Here is a 14646-nt window from a genome sequence, read left to right on the forward strand (position 1 = left end):
CAGGAAAACTTGTCTGTCAGACATACGATGGTGCCTCATTAATGATCGGACATGTGAACGGACTTCAAAAAAGTACAGGATAATACCCATTAGCTCTTTTTACCCACTGCTATATTCATGTTTTGAATTTAGTATTACAGCAAGGAGTTTCTGCCATTAAGGAATGCAAAATATTTTTCCAAACTTTTAATGGCCTTGCAGCCTTCTTTGCACATTCAACCAAATGCTCTCATGCTCTCACTGAGTTCATGCAAAGGAGATTGCCATCTGTTGCCCTCACGCGCTGGAACTTTGCATCCTGTCACTACCGAACAATCAAAGATTACCGGAGTCATTTAATTTACTTTTTTTCGAGCTGCATGGATAACCATCAGGGTATACTGGGATTATGATGCTACCGCCAAGGCTTGAGGGTATAGTGTTTTTTTGCAAGATCCTCAAAATGTGTTTTTTCTTAAAGTCTAGCCGCGTATTTGGCTATACTGACGTGCTTTATAATGTGCTTCAAAAAAATCTGTGACATTGGTTTCTGTATGAAGCACATCGAGGAGTTAAAGTCGCAGCTTGATAAAGACAGGGCCGAGGCTTTCGAATCACTGTGGGAAGACAGTCAAGAAGAGTGCCAGACCAAAGACGGACTTCCGAGAAAACGTAAATTTCTGAGAGAGAGCTATAAACAGGATCTAAGGAGACTCTTTGTGGAAATAGTAAAACAACATTTTTCAGCAAATTGAAACTCGTTTTTCTTCATACGCTCAGTTTGACTACTGCAATATCTTGAAATGAATATACCATACCTTCCTTGTCTGGCACATAGGATTAACACAACTGTGGAACATAGTCCTGAAGCTAGTGCCACCATTGCAGCTATGTTCAACACGCTAGAAATGATTTGTGTTTTTTTTTACCTCGAGTATCAAGCGCTACATTGCCCTCCAGCAAATATATGGATATAGAGAGTGCACTTGCACTGGGTTACCAGCTCAGACTCAATTACTGCAGTTTGGGCAACTTTTGACGGAATTGTTTCTGCCTTGAACAAGAAGATGGAATCAGCAGGTGCAAGGGCCAAAATAAAAGGAAAGAATATCCTCGGAAAGATCAGGTCTTTCAAGTTAATTGTGGCATTAATGTTTATGCCAAATGTTATGTCAAAGACAAAAATCTTAACAAAGCAAATTCAAGCTATTGATTTGAACATCGTGGATGCTTTAGAGGCCCTTTATGCGACCATCAACACTAAAATTTTTAATGGTGAATGAAGATGACATAAATCTTCAAATAGATGCTGCTATTGCTTTCAGTGTTAAACGTGGTATTGTTGCTCAATCTGAGTTTGCAAAGAGCCACAGAAGACGACTGGCACCAGAAGGAATTGACTAGAAACTAGACTAAAAATTGACTAGGACTAGAAAAAAGACAGCCAACATTACAGCTGTGTATCAGAGCCAAAGGGGAGCAAACATTTAAATCTACAATAATTTTTTGAGGAAAAGGTAATGTGACATTGCAAGAACTGACCAAACATGACAAGCGTGTTGATGTATACTTCCAGAAAAATGCATGGACGGACAATGAATCAATCTTGAATGGACAGAAAACACTTTAGTCCCAGGAGCAGCAGATAAGTCAAAGGAAAATGTCATTTTTGCTGACAATGTATCTTTCCAGTTAAGAAAAGAATTTCATTAAGCTTGCAGGACAAAATGCAATGCAAGTGTTTACATGCTGCCAAAGAATCAAGATGACAAAGTGCAGCCTATTGATACAGGAATTGGACGATTTATGAAGCTAAAAATTTGAAATTCTTTGGATGGGTTGCATGAAACGCTTCTATTTCATTTTTCAACATTTTGATTTTCCTAAATAAAATTTTGTTAGATAAAAGTCAAAGTGATTTTAAAGTTTTCTTTCGTTAAAGTGTATAAAATGCTGAAAATGCTGAAACTTTTATAATAATTGTGATTTTACTTCATCTTTAAAAATCAGAGACATGAAAAGATAAAACAAAATGAACTTGCATATTTGTAAACAATCTAAACGTAAAATGCATATATATATACAATTAATTAATGTCTTTTATTTCCAATAAAAGTCAGAATCATCCATGTCTTTTCCTATTTCTAATTCACAAAAAAACTCTTTGAGATTTTTCGTAAGAGCCTCAAGGCAGCTACAGGCACTTTGCAGCTTCGCTCTGCAAATCTTTCTTGGTTGGTATCCCCCTTCTCAATTTTGGAAAGGGATGTTTTGCATCCGTCAAGAAAGGTTGCCAGCTCCTTTAATTTCTTTTCAATGTTACATTGAGCCATTTTGTAAGCTATATCAAGAGATAAATTTTAAGTAAATGAAAGTTCAAACTGTATGTAAGCATCATGTAGCAATACTCTTTTGTATAAGAACAAGTAAATTTAAATTAAGGCTAACTGTTCTTAATTTTTTGGCAATCTGAGGCTGGATTGTTCTAAATTTGTTCTTAAATTAATTGGGTGTTCTTAACTTGTTCTTAACTTTTGACAAATTTTGAGGCTCCTGTTCTAATATAATTGTTCTTATAAAAAAGAGTGTAAGAGAAATAGACTGCCTATTAATTTCAATGGCACTGTAACATTTGATGGTATTGCAACTAATATTTTTCACAAACTTCATATTCAACATGCAAAAACCTTTGAAAATGGCGTATTTTAAATACAACTTGACTGGTGCACAGAACCGATGCACAGGTACGGATGTGCCCCTGGCATGCATTTTAAATGTGAAAGGTTCCGGTGTTACAGTTAAATTTGTTTAATGGTTCATTTCATAAACGTGACAAATACAACAAATTTGAAGGGAATTAATAAGTAGAAGTCCTGATCATTTAGAATTATCACTAAACAGAATAAGGTCAAAACTAGAATTAAAGAATTAACTATAGATAGGATTTTTTGTCGAAATGGCATAACGTGAAATTTCTCTAGGGGGTGCAAAACTAAATTGTTTTGTGTTAGAGATGGCTTGCTTCGCATTAAGATGGAAATAAGGCACTCTTGTAATTGCTTTTGATGAACTTCCATTTTGGGTCAATGTTTCTTAGTGAGGTGCTTCCACATGTACGCAGCTCTTTGGTTACCCACTGATAAATACATAGGGTAATTGTAAAATAATTATGAAACATATTTTAATCAAAAAAGTAAACAAGATCTTCAAATAAGTCATACGCAATATCAACGGAAAATCCGGAGTAAAGGGATGTTTAATGCATTAAATTATTTTGTCTATTCAAAAAATTTTACTACTGTAAATGATGAAATTAGGAAGTTGCAAATCAATGAATAAAAGGTACTTACAAGTTTGAATGCGTCAAAGTTGATATGCAATCAGAGATATGCGAAAGTGCAATGTGGGGTTGTTGTTCGCGGCTAAGTTTTATGAGGCAAAATGATCATGTGATCATTGAAAGACACTTGTCCTTATTTGGATCATGTGATTATCTGATTATGGAAAGACACGTGCCCTTATTTGGAAGTCAATGCCGAACAGGGGATTTATTGGGGAACGGCAATTAAATGCCAAACATAAATAGTAATTAACTAATCAGAGTATTAACTAATTAAAATGATACTATAAATTTAAAAGGCTGTTAAGAAATCGATTTACATATTGAAAAAAGCTGAAAAGGGGGTCAAGAAAACGAAAAATTAAAAGTTACTGTCTCTCCTACTTTCTTCTGTAATTTCTCTCTTGGTTTCCTGCAAAGATGCAGGAATACCTCATCCCCGGCCCTGTGAAAAAAATAAAAATTGTTGAAGGTAACCAGTCTTGAAATAACAATGTCAAGAAAACAGCTAAAAAAATAAATGTTAAATGACGAATAGATCTGTAGAGAGGAAGTTTCTATACCAAATGCTAAACACACCTTAATTCTCTTATGAGATGCCGAAGACAATCTACAATTTTGAATCTTGTTTTTTTGGTTAACACAAATGCCCTTGCAGCTTCTATTTTCAATCGGCGAATACTGCCGTCATTGTACAGGAGATTCTGTAAAAAAAATTTGCGAAAAAATTGTTGAGTGCATTTAATTTGTGAATATGGAAAGTGTTACAACGATAAAATTTGTAACATTTAGAGGATCCTTTTGCATAGTGTTATAGAGATAAGTGGCAATGACTCATATAAGAAAAAAGGAATTATTCTTTGCAAAGCAAATAGGAAATAATTTCTAAAGATAATATTTGAGATGGGAAGAGTACTTACTTTTACCTCTCCTCTAAAATGTACGACAACCGTTTTTTTGTCTTCGTTCATTTTTGGTAACAGTGGACTTTTTGGTTCAGAGAAGGAAAGATTGTTTCTTAATTAGGGATACAGAATATTAGGCACCCATGAACAAAGAAGGGTTTAAAAGAATGGAGTGATTTCCCTTGCTTTGAATTAATGGAAAAATTCTTCTTGTAGTAGACTTGGCAGCATTTTCTTTAGAAAAGTAATGGACATGACAAAATCATCTAGCCTTCAAATCAGACTGATCAGCCTTTGTATTTCCAGTAAATCCTTGTACTTGTTGGATATTGTACCCTTCATGTTAATATTTTTCAACCTTACCTGTTTACTCTCTTTACAAATTAAATCAAAATGAATCACCATGAACAATGCCCTCCTACACGCTTACAATTTTATATGGAATCTGAACACCAAATGTAATATCATACAGCAAGCACGCAAGTGCAATTTCAATAGCGACAGCCAAACATAATTTATCCAATTAATAGTCACGCCTTCTGTGAGTAGCATATACTATTGGCATTTAAACGAAAATCAACCCTTGAGAAAAAATCATTAACTAAGATTGATTGTAATAAGTGCCCTCCTATACGCCGCTAAACTGGAAGTCGATTCTGATTGGCTGACACAATTTTTCTTAGTTACGAGGTACCAACTACCAACTTCAACCTCTTACGTTTGTTCAAAACATTTTATTGCATCAGATTTTACAACCCCAAACATTGACACACCAACAGCGTTCAGGAGAAAACATCTCACCAAAACTGCAGTTCCTATTGTTGATATCAGCGGAAAAGGAGATGCAGTTAAAGGTCGCACAACTCGGGTTGCAAAAGGAGAAATCGTGCGTGGTGGATTCGAGCAAAAAGAGTCAGCAGGTTCAATAATTGCATCAGGGCTGCTATCAAGAAATCTACATGGAAAAAGATAAAGACCTGCAGGTTTTACCTTGTTGCCAGTCTTTTGCATGTAGTCTTTTATCGCCTATTCCTCATGCTCCCACAATATTTGCATCCTTCGTTCCCAATGAATACTCTCCCTTAAGTTTTTTAAACAAAGAAGGAGGGTATGGAGCACCGTATGCACCATGTCTCTGACTTGCCTTCAACACCTCCCCGAAGTTGCTTCCAGTCACTTGAAGTCTGTGAAACTGACCCCTTTTGTTGCTCTACTGTTTTACTTGGAAGCCAGAAAATTTGTTCTCTTGATACCTTGCATTTTTCAATAAATGCAGCCTTATCTAAAAAGAAGATTTTCAAAATATCTTCAATAAGACAAGGCGCAACTGGGTCATTCAGATGCACGTCAGGTTTGGGTCCTGATATCCACTGTAATCGACAATCAGTGTTTGCCTCTACAAGTCTTTCATGGAAGAACTCCTTGTCCTGCTGCGTTACCATCCTTGTTGTTGCTCGGTATTTTGGCTTTGGGTGTGGGAAAAAGTCAGCATCAATTCGAATCAATTTTTTTAGCCTTTTGGGCTTAGCAATCAACAAGTTTGGCAAATCGGTTTTTGAAAGCCCGTCTTTCTTGGCATATATTGCAGCTGCTGCCATGTGGCTACAGATCCAGTTTCCACGGAGGCACTGGCAAACGGCTGATGAAATGCCCCCATATCCTGTTACTGTCAATAATACAGAGTATGACTTGTCCTTCATAGATGCTCTTACTTTTGCAATTATTGTGTGATCAATAAGACGCAAGTCAAGTACGAAGTCAGAATTGTACTTTAGTTCACCTTTGCCAATAACGTCTGGGTCCTCCTTGAAGAAACTTACCAGTCCTGAGAGTGAAATAGCTTCTTTTGCCATCTCTAAAGCAATCCACTCAGTAGGCCTAGCCTTCGTCTCGTACAAACAATTCTTCGCGAAGAAAATGTCAGGAAAATAAAATACTTCATAAGTTAGAACAAATACGTAAAATATAATAAAAACAGATCCAAAACGTGATTTATCAAGCGAATAAACCAAATTAATTTGGTGCTCGACGGTAAATTTCAAGTCAGAATGCCTACAGGAATATTGTTTACGCAAGTTACTACCCTGTAACTAAGAAAAATTGCGTCTGCCAATCAAAAGCGATTTCCGGTTTAGCGGCATATAGGCTTACAATTTTATATGGAATCTGAACACCAAATGTAATATCATACAGCAAGCACACAAGCCCAATTTCAATGTGGCAACAGCCAAACATAACTAATCCAATTAAAAGTCACACCTTCTGTGAGTAGCATATACTATTGGCAAGAGCAAGAAATAATTGCTCGATAACAAAGTATTATTTACTTACAGCAAGAACCCTATTGAGATAAAAGCTTTTTTGTGTAGCAAGATAATGTTTCTTACCTTGATTGTAATTCAGTAAATCCTTTTAGAAAATAAACCCAAACTTAGTTACTTGCTGGCTCCAGATACCGATACTTACGAAATTCCTAATAGAATCAATCCAATAAGTAGTTCCTTGATTATTATGATTACCAATTAGCAATATGATAGCTTTCATCACCATCTGAACCCCTTTGAAATCAAGGTTAAAAGCACTCTCGTCTTTGAGAGGATAATCTTATAGCGGGATTTACTGGGAGCTAGTCTTCTGTTCATTGAAATGTACATGTCAATTTAAATATTTTCTCGGGTTACCCTCTTCATTTCTCCTGCTTACTCTAATTGCAATGTTTTAAAGTTGATCTTCTGTTATCTCCCAGTGAATCGTGGTGCTCGTTTAAATATCTTGCAGGCTTATCTAACAGCTCGGTTAATTATTCTGAATTCTACTTTGAACTTGACAGCAACATACTTCTGCCAGTCCCCACCATTTTCATGGATTCATCATCATCATCATCATCAGCCTGTCACGCCACTGCTGGCGGATGGCCTCCACATCTTTCTCCACTCATCACGGTTTTGGGCACTCTGGGTCCACGTGCTGCCTGCCTTCTGCTCGATCTCATCTCTCCATCTTTTCTTTGGTCTTCCCTTTCCTCTCTTCCTGTCCCACGGAGTCCATTCTGTCGTTTTCTTAACCCATTTGTGGTTCTTCATTCGTGCTACATGTCCTGCCCACTTGCCTTTGGCTTCAATCACTTTCTCGATGACATCCTTCACCCCTGTTCTTCAGTTCAGTTCAGTTCAGTTCAGTTTCATATTTTAAATTCTCTACATACAATTTATCATAACAAAACTAATTGATAGAAACAATTTACTAAACTACAATAATAACAATAATGCACCTAAAATTAAAACAACATACAAATACCGAACAAAGAACAAGATAAATTGCATGGGGGGAATTACTTAAAGGAGGAGCTCTCTCAGTAGTTAAACTAATCGAGGAGAGAGCACCCCCTGTTTCAAAAATTTCTCGTACAGATTCGATTATTTTAGGCATAAAAGAAACTATGGGCAGATGGTGAATTTATATATCAATAAGTTTACAATCAACTTTGGTAATGGTTTTGAAAGAGGAAGGCTTTGAGTTTCCGTTGAAAAATATTACCAGAGGGTGATTTCTTTATTTCCACAGGAATGTCGTTCCAGCATTTAGCTCCGCAATAGCGCACTGACCTGATACCATATTGCAGGGTATTTCTTGATCTGAAGTCTTCGTTCTTGATCTTATCTCTGCTCGTAACACCCAGCATTGATCGTTCCATGCTCCTTTGGGTGACTGCCAGTTTCTCTCTTTGGCGGTTGGTAAGTGACCATGTCTCAGCTGCATACGTCATTGATGGCAGTATGACAGTGTTCATGATCTTCCTTTTGAAACACATGGGCATTTTTTGATCTCTCCGAAACGTGCTGTACTGTCCGAATCTCTTCCAAGCAGATGTTACTCTCTTGTCTATTTCTTTCCCCATCCAATTTCCTAGTGTTAGCAGTCTTCCCAAGTATTTGTAATAATCCACCTCCTCCAGTTGTTCTCCATCCACAATTATTCCTTTCCTTCTCCTTTTCCTTGCTATTTCATTGCACATGATTTCATGGATTAATCCTAGAATTTCTCCTATTCAGTCAGAATGAAATTTTTAAGTTTTCCAATAATACACTCTTAGCCCTCGTCGACTTATAGGGCGCTTATTAATATTTTCAAAGGCCATTCTTAAAGCTGTAATGTTAATTTTGAATCCAACGTGAATATTTTTATCATAGCATTCCGTTCAATTCTTGTTCACTTGTGGCGCTGTTTTAAGATATAATTTTGGGCCACCTTCAAAGTTCCTCTGTTTATTTTGAATTAAACATAAAAGTTTTCATACATTAAATTCCTGTTAGCGATTATTGGTCCATGGTGCTCGTTTAGATATATATCATCTAAAAATTTCTCAAGAATCAAATTTCCTAAAAAATTATGTTGATTCATAAAAGAATGAACGACTCCTCTTCTAAACTCCAAAGATTTTTAGAGTTATTACGCAGTTCTATACATTTGAGGTCCACATATCATATCTTCGTCACAATTAGCTTTTGAAACACTGCAGGAACAAAGCAGTTAAGAAATAGAGAGATAAAAAACAGCCAAAGTTTTCTGCAACAGAAAGAAATCTTACTATAACAACAAATTAATAAAATACAATTTACTGACAACAGCTAATCTATATAACTTTAGTCCTTTTCTCCACATTCAAGTTTTTCTTGTTTCATCGTTTGATTTAACGCCAGCATAAATACCATAAATTTCGTTTCGAAGCTCCGAGAATCAAGTGTGCATCATAATTATTGCTTGAAACGACCTTTGATCTAGATGAAGGACAAAAAGAATAATGAAGATGTTATTCTATGGTTAATGAAACATGTTTAAAGAAATTTATAAACAGCAAATCCATTTTCCTTGAAGGACAAAACCGCGAATTGTAAAACATTAAGAGAAACACTTCCGTGGTGGGTCTAGCGACTCCTTTTAGCAACGGGTTTTTAGTGTAATTTCACCACAATAAGCATAAACTCATTTCAAATGGTTTCTTTCAGTACAAGAAAAAAGAGAAGAGGTAGGAATTCGCCTTTGGGGCGCGAGTCTAGCAGTAAGCGACCGGTTTTTAGTGTGATTTCATTAAATTAAGCATAAAATCATTTGAAATTGTTCTTGTTAAACAAACAATACAGCAAATCCATTTTACTTTAAGAACATAACTACGCAAGAGGTAAAGGTGGCGGCGGGTCTAGCGACCCCTTTTAGCAAACAGTATTTAGTGTAATTTTACCCAAATACGAATAAAATCACTTGAAATGGTTTCTAGAATGATTTATTTACAATTCCGAAAATGCTCTCAAAAAGCTAGAAATAATTTTCACTCAGGATCTAGGCAAATCCCATTTGTCTCGGCAGGAAAATCGCACAAAAAGTGAAATTTTGATCGCAAAATACTCACTTGTTGTACCAAAAAGTCAGCGAATCTGATCGTTTATCTACAATAAAAGAAGGCGGTTAGGAAAAGTTGCTGCAACGGATTCTCGTTAGCCATAAAAAGTTGGGAGCAGCCATTACATAATTTGCATTACAACGGATTTCCTATGAAAATCAAATTTTCTTGCGACAAGAATAAACATCAGGAAAACTCTACCACAATTCTTCATACTTTGATTGCAATAAAGCCAACCTAGTTTCCTTTTAGCACAAAACCAGGAGAAGAGGTAAAAAAATTTTGTTCGCGGCGGGGGTTTAGCGGCCGGTTTTTAGTGTAATTTCATCGAAATGAGCACAAAATTATTTGAAATAAGTAATATTGAAAACACGTAAGAACAACAACGCTTACTTGTATTCGCATGCCATCGATTCTGATGCCAGTGAAGAATCAGCCAGCAGCCATTGCTGAATGAAAAAACAGGCAGCAGCGTGTATATCGTACATAGCTACTAAAATGAAAAGGAAGATCGTCAAAAGCACGAATTACATGGCTCTTGCAAACGAAATCATAACAAACAGGGTTTCAATCGATCGATCGATAGAAAAAGGTTATAAAAAGTCAGCAAGACTCACCTGAGGTCTGTTGAGAGCACCCAGCACAACTGACTACTGGAGCTGGAGCTGTAGCGCTTGGAGTTTGAAAAGGAAAGCCAAGCAGCAGTGCAAAAAGATTTATCCTCCAAATCACCGAAATTATCGGCACACAGTAGATTCTTTGTGGAAAGCGAAACGAATTTGAAAAGCCTCCGAGAAAATTGAAGGGTTGCTGGAGGAAGAAGTTTTGAAATCTTTTGTAGAGAGCAAGAGAAAAGAGAGAAAAAGAACCTTTAGAAATGCGGGACAAAGACCGCGGAGAGCACTAATAGTGATCAAGAGGATTTCGAGTGAACCCGGGAGAACACCGTAAATATTGAAGAAACGAAAGGAAAAATGAGAAAAAGAAACCCCATCAACAAAAGTTTGAGGATCCAGGACAAAGTGGAAAAAAGAATTTCGGAAATCCGGGGAGCGGTTTTGGCTGGTAAGCGTCTTCAAGATCGGGCAGTGTGGATCATTTGTCTCGGGCTCATTTGCATACGAGCATATTTCTATTAGTAGATTTGAGGAGTTTATCAATCAACTGCAGGTGACTCTCGATCAGCTTTGAAGGGAAAGATATCATTCTCTGGTCTTGACTGGAGATTTCAATTGTAGGTCATCTCAGTGGTGGGATAATGATGTTGAAAACCACAAAGGAACTGCTTTGGATGAGCTTATTGTAATGAATAACCATTACCAGTTGATCCTTGAAACCACGAATATTCGAGATGAAGGATGTCCTGTATTGACGTATTATAAGCGACCAACCCAAAATGTTTGTGGAATCCGGGGTTCATCCTTCCTTCCTTCCTTAGAACTATTCTTTACCGACTCCACCTCCATACAAAAGAACGATCTGGGATTACTTAAAAACAGACACCGGCAAAATCAGAGATATGCTTAACTGCATTGACTGGAATTTGGGATTTAATGGCCTAGGGTCCGAAGAAATGGGGAAGGTTTTTACCAGTGCCCTGCTTTCTATTCTTTTGACGTATATACCTACCGAAGTCATAAAATGTAATGATAAAGATCTTTTTTGCAAAAGTATCGATCATGATCAGAGTGATTTTTTATTGCTGCATCCATTACTTGTTGGTTACAAAAATGTTTCTCAACCCTTGTTAGCAATTTCGACAACCTATCATTTGAAATCTCCCTTTCTGATCATTTTTACTTGCAGTTCCAATGTTAACCACAGTGCTTTTGTTGCTTTTTTCTTTCTTTGAATTTTGCTCCTTGCCTTGTCCATGACCATAGGTCTGGTAGGCCAGTCTGCATTTGCAGGATCATCTTTCCTTCTTTTTCTTTTGAAAAGGGATACCATTTCTTCAGTTTTTCAGTCATGAATGACGCAAGGGAAGCTCTAGCTTACCCATTAACTTCCTTGATCATTGTGCCGCAATGCATCCGAAATTAGTCCCCATCTTTTACTTTTGAACCACATGTTTGACAAAATGCATGCACCATTTTATGCTGGCGAACAGGCAGATGTTCATCTTTGGAGACATTTTAGGATTTTGAAATTTATTTCAAGATTGTGAAAAGTGTCTGTGATCTACAAATATCTTAAGATTTTGAAATTTTTTCCAAGGTTGTGAAAAGTGTTTCACGGTTTAAAAGTATTTCATGATTTTTCAAATTAATTTCGCCATTTGAAAATTTTGGGTCTTTGAAAAATATGACATTGGCAGCCAATAATTCAGTGTGGGCGGTATACAGCGGCAGTAAGACTTTAATTAACTTATAATGTGACCTTAGGTTGACATAAGATAATACTTTTAATGATATCTAGTTTGCTAATTAATGAATCCATTCAAAAACGTTTGCCTCTCAGCCCACTTGAAAAATTGTGCAAGAAAGTCACCAGATTGATACTTGGATGCTAGGAAGTTTCAACATTGCTACAATGTTTAGTATCCCTCCCCTGAGAGCTGCTAAGTTTGTAATTATTTCCTGTTCTGTAAGGTATATCCTCATGCGGCTGCAGCACTCGTAAGTAAAGATTAATCCTATAATCATAAGGTATATTAACTAACATTGCTACAGCAAAAGTCTAGAACATAGAATCAAAGAAGAAAGGATTTGATGGAAATGACAGTAAGTTGAATAACAATCATAGTTCAAAGGTTATGAGGAAGATGCGGCAGTGCAAAACCTCACCAAAAAATTGGAGAGCAGAGCATTTGATATTTATATTAGCCTGCCAGCAACCAAAAGGAAGGAAATAACCGATTAAAGAATGAATTATTGAAAGAGTTCAAAAAGGGAAATCAGAGTAGGGAAATAGCGATATTTGAACTGAAAAATCAATAAAGAAAACCAGATGAATCTGCCCAAAGTGCGTCATTAGGTCTCAGAGGCTTTATTTGCCCAATCTTGCCACGACATCTCCATAATGAAGGCTCTCTAAAGCTCTTCTCAGCTGCAACCTCTCTCAGGCCAGCTGCAAAAGAATCGGCTAATAAATGGTGACATATTTTCTCACGAAGTCTCAACTGTATCTTGTTATATATCTGGAAAGCGAATGCCTTATCTGTTGGTGGGATGTCTTCTTCTAAACAATAATAACCAAGGGAAATATGCAGCAATTTGAACCCAAATCCATTTAAAAAAGTATTTGCTTTGAAAATAAAATCAAAGCTGTGAATCATCATCAATCGGTGAATTCAAATCTTTGCTGCAAGATTTGTCACAAAGGAGCTAAAGTATGCAAGTATTTCATCAACTATCAGTGAGCTGGGCTGACTAGCTATGGATAAGAGACGATTTGTACACAGAGTAAATCAGATTCACAAATGCTTGCAAGGAAACGCTCCACAATATCTAACTGAACATCCCAAAAGTTATATGGATTCATGTTATAAGGTTCATAGGTATTATGTAATGATCTTATCATTTGTATTTAAAAAAATTCATTGCGTTATTTTATATTGTAAATTTAGGCACCACTATGAACAACCATGTAAATGGATAGTTTGTTATTGTCATCAATTAACTTGCTAGCACTGCACCAGAGGCCCCTTTAAATTTGTAGTAATAACATCGGTTCAAAACCATTACTTTTAAAGATTAAGGTTTTCCAAGCAGTAGGACATTTACTAGTTGTGTTGTAACAGTTTCCACAGGAATGAAAAAGAAAGAATATAAAATTTCCCCAAGGCCAATACTAAAACTGACCACTGACTCCAGTAAGCCATTTTTACGAATGGTAATTATTATTTGTGGCATTTAATAACCTTTTTGTATTTGCAACAGTTGGAATTAGTTTAGTTCTCTGTATTGTTGAATCAATCTCACTTAGACAAACAGACAGAAAATATTAGTGCCAAGATGTTGCTGTAAAGGTTAACTTACTACTGTCTTTAGTAGATGTGTTTGGTTAATTCTAACAAACAGCTGACGAACTCTTACAACTACATAGCACAACCTATTTACCATCATAGTTTTATAGCACCTTGAATGAGAGAGCCGTTATTTACAAGTTTGTGCATTTCTGTGTCAATCGCAGCATTTTGCATGTCTTCATTACATTAAGTGTAAGATGGCATGTGATCCGAACCTCTTTTTTATCTGTTGTTTCTTGTACCTGCTGTCAAGAACTATAGGGTGCTGCTTTCAAAGAGATCTTTTGTGTAATAAACTGACAGGAAACCAAGTAAATTGACGAATAAACTATTCTTGTTCTTCTTTGAAGTTAGTGAATTTAATTAGTTAATAAAGAAAATAAACAATATTTTTGTTAACACTTAAAGATATCAGGAATTTAAAAAAAATACTTCTACTTGTAGACCCCGCAATTTGTTGAGAAATTTGCATGCAGCGTCACTGGCTTCAGTACAGCTTCAAAAAAACCTCTCACTATTTGATCTGTATTCCTTTCGAATTCAGCGACCAATAAAATGAAAAGGAGTAGGTAGAGAAATGCCACTAAAGGTCAAAATGAGCACAAAAACAAGTCTAAAATAAATCCTAAAAAAAAATACAGTCATCTTTACTTTCTTCATTTCTCTCCTCTTTCTCTAGCTTCAGTTTCTTCGATAACTTGCTGCTCTTTGAAAGATGGATCTGTGTTGCCCTTTCCAAAGTACTCTACCTTTCTTTGTCAGTCCACATATTGTCATTGATTGCAATGACATTTCCATAACCCTGTGTGGCATTCATAATCTTCTATCTGACATTAACTAAACACTCAATCGTTGTATGTTTTCAGGCATTATTGTATTGCTTTTAGAAGTTTTAATTTTCAGATTTTTTTTGCCTGTGGGACTGCGTTGGCGGAGGGCTTCCTCTTTTACTGCTAGATGAACATTCTTCATTTCCCTTATTGTTAAGGTTGTTTTCCATTAGGCGGAAAAATGTGAGCGGTCCGCTCGTAAAACCAAGCGGTTTTTCCTCCTG

The 14646-nt window shown here is 36.3% G+C and overlaps 1 long non-coding RNA gene across 1 annotated transcript; it reads right to left on the bottom strand.

Annotated features, from left to right (window-relative positions):
- Positions 1 to 3629: 3629 nt before the first annotated feature.
- On the bottom strand, positions 3630 to 4348 carry LOC148959606 (uncharacterized). Its single transcript, XR_016144072.1, has 3 exons — positions 4240 to 4348; positions 3899 to 4023; positions 3630 to 3764 (listed from the first exon to the last, which is right to left on the bottom strand). It is a non-coding gene; the product is annotated as an uncharacterized LOC148959606 (long non-coding RNA).
- Positions 4349 to 14646: the final 10298 nt, after the last annotated feature.

This window comes from Rhopilema esculentum, chromosome 9 (assembly GCF_057945365.1).
Source record: "Rhopilema esculentum isolate cy_ngs chromosome 9, ASM5794536v1, whole genome shotgun sequence".
NCBI classification, from domain to species: domain Eukaryota; kingdom Metazoa; phylum Cnidaria; class Scyphozoa; order Rhizostomeae; family Rhizostomatidae; genus Rhopilema; species Rhopilema esculentum.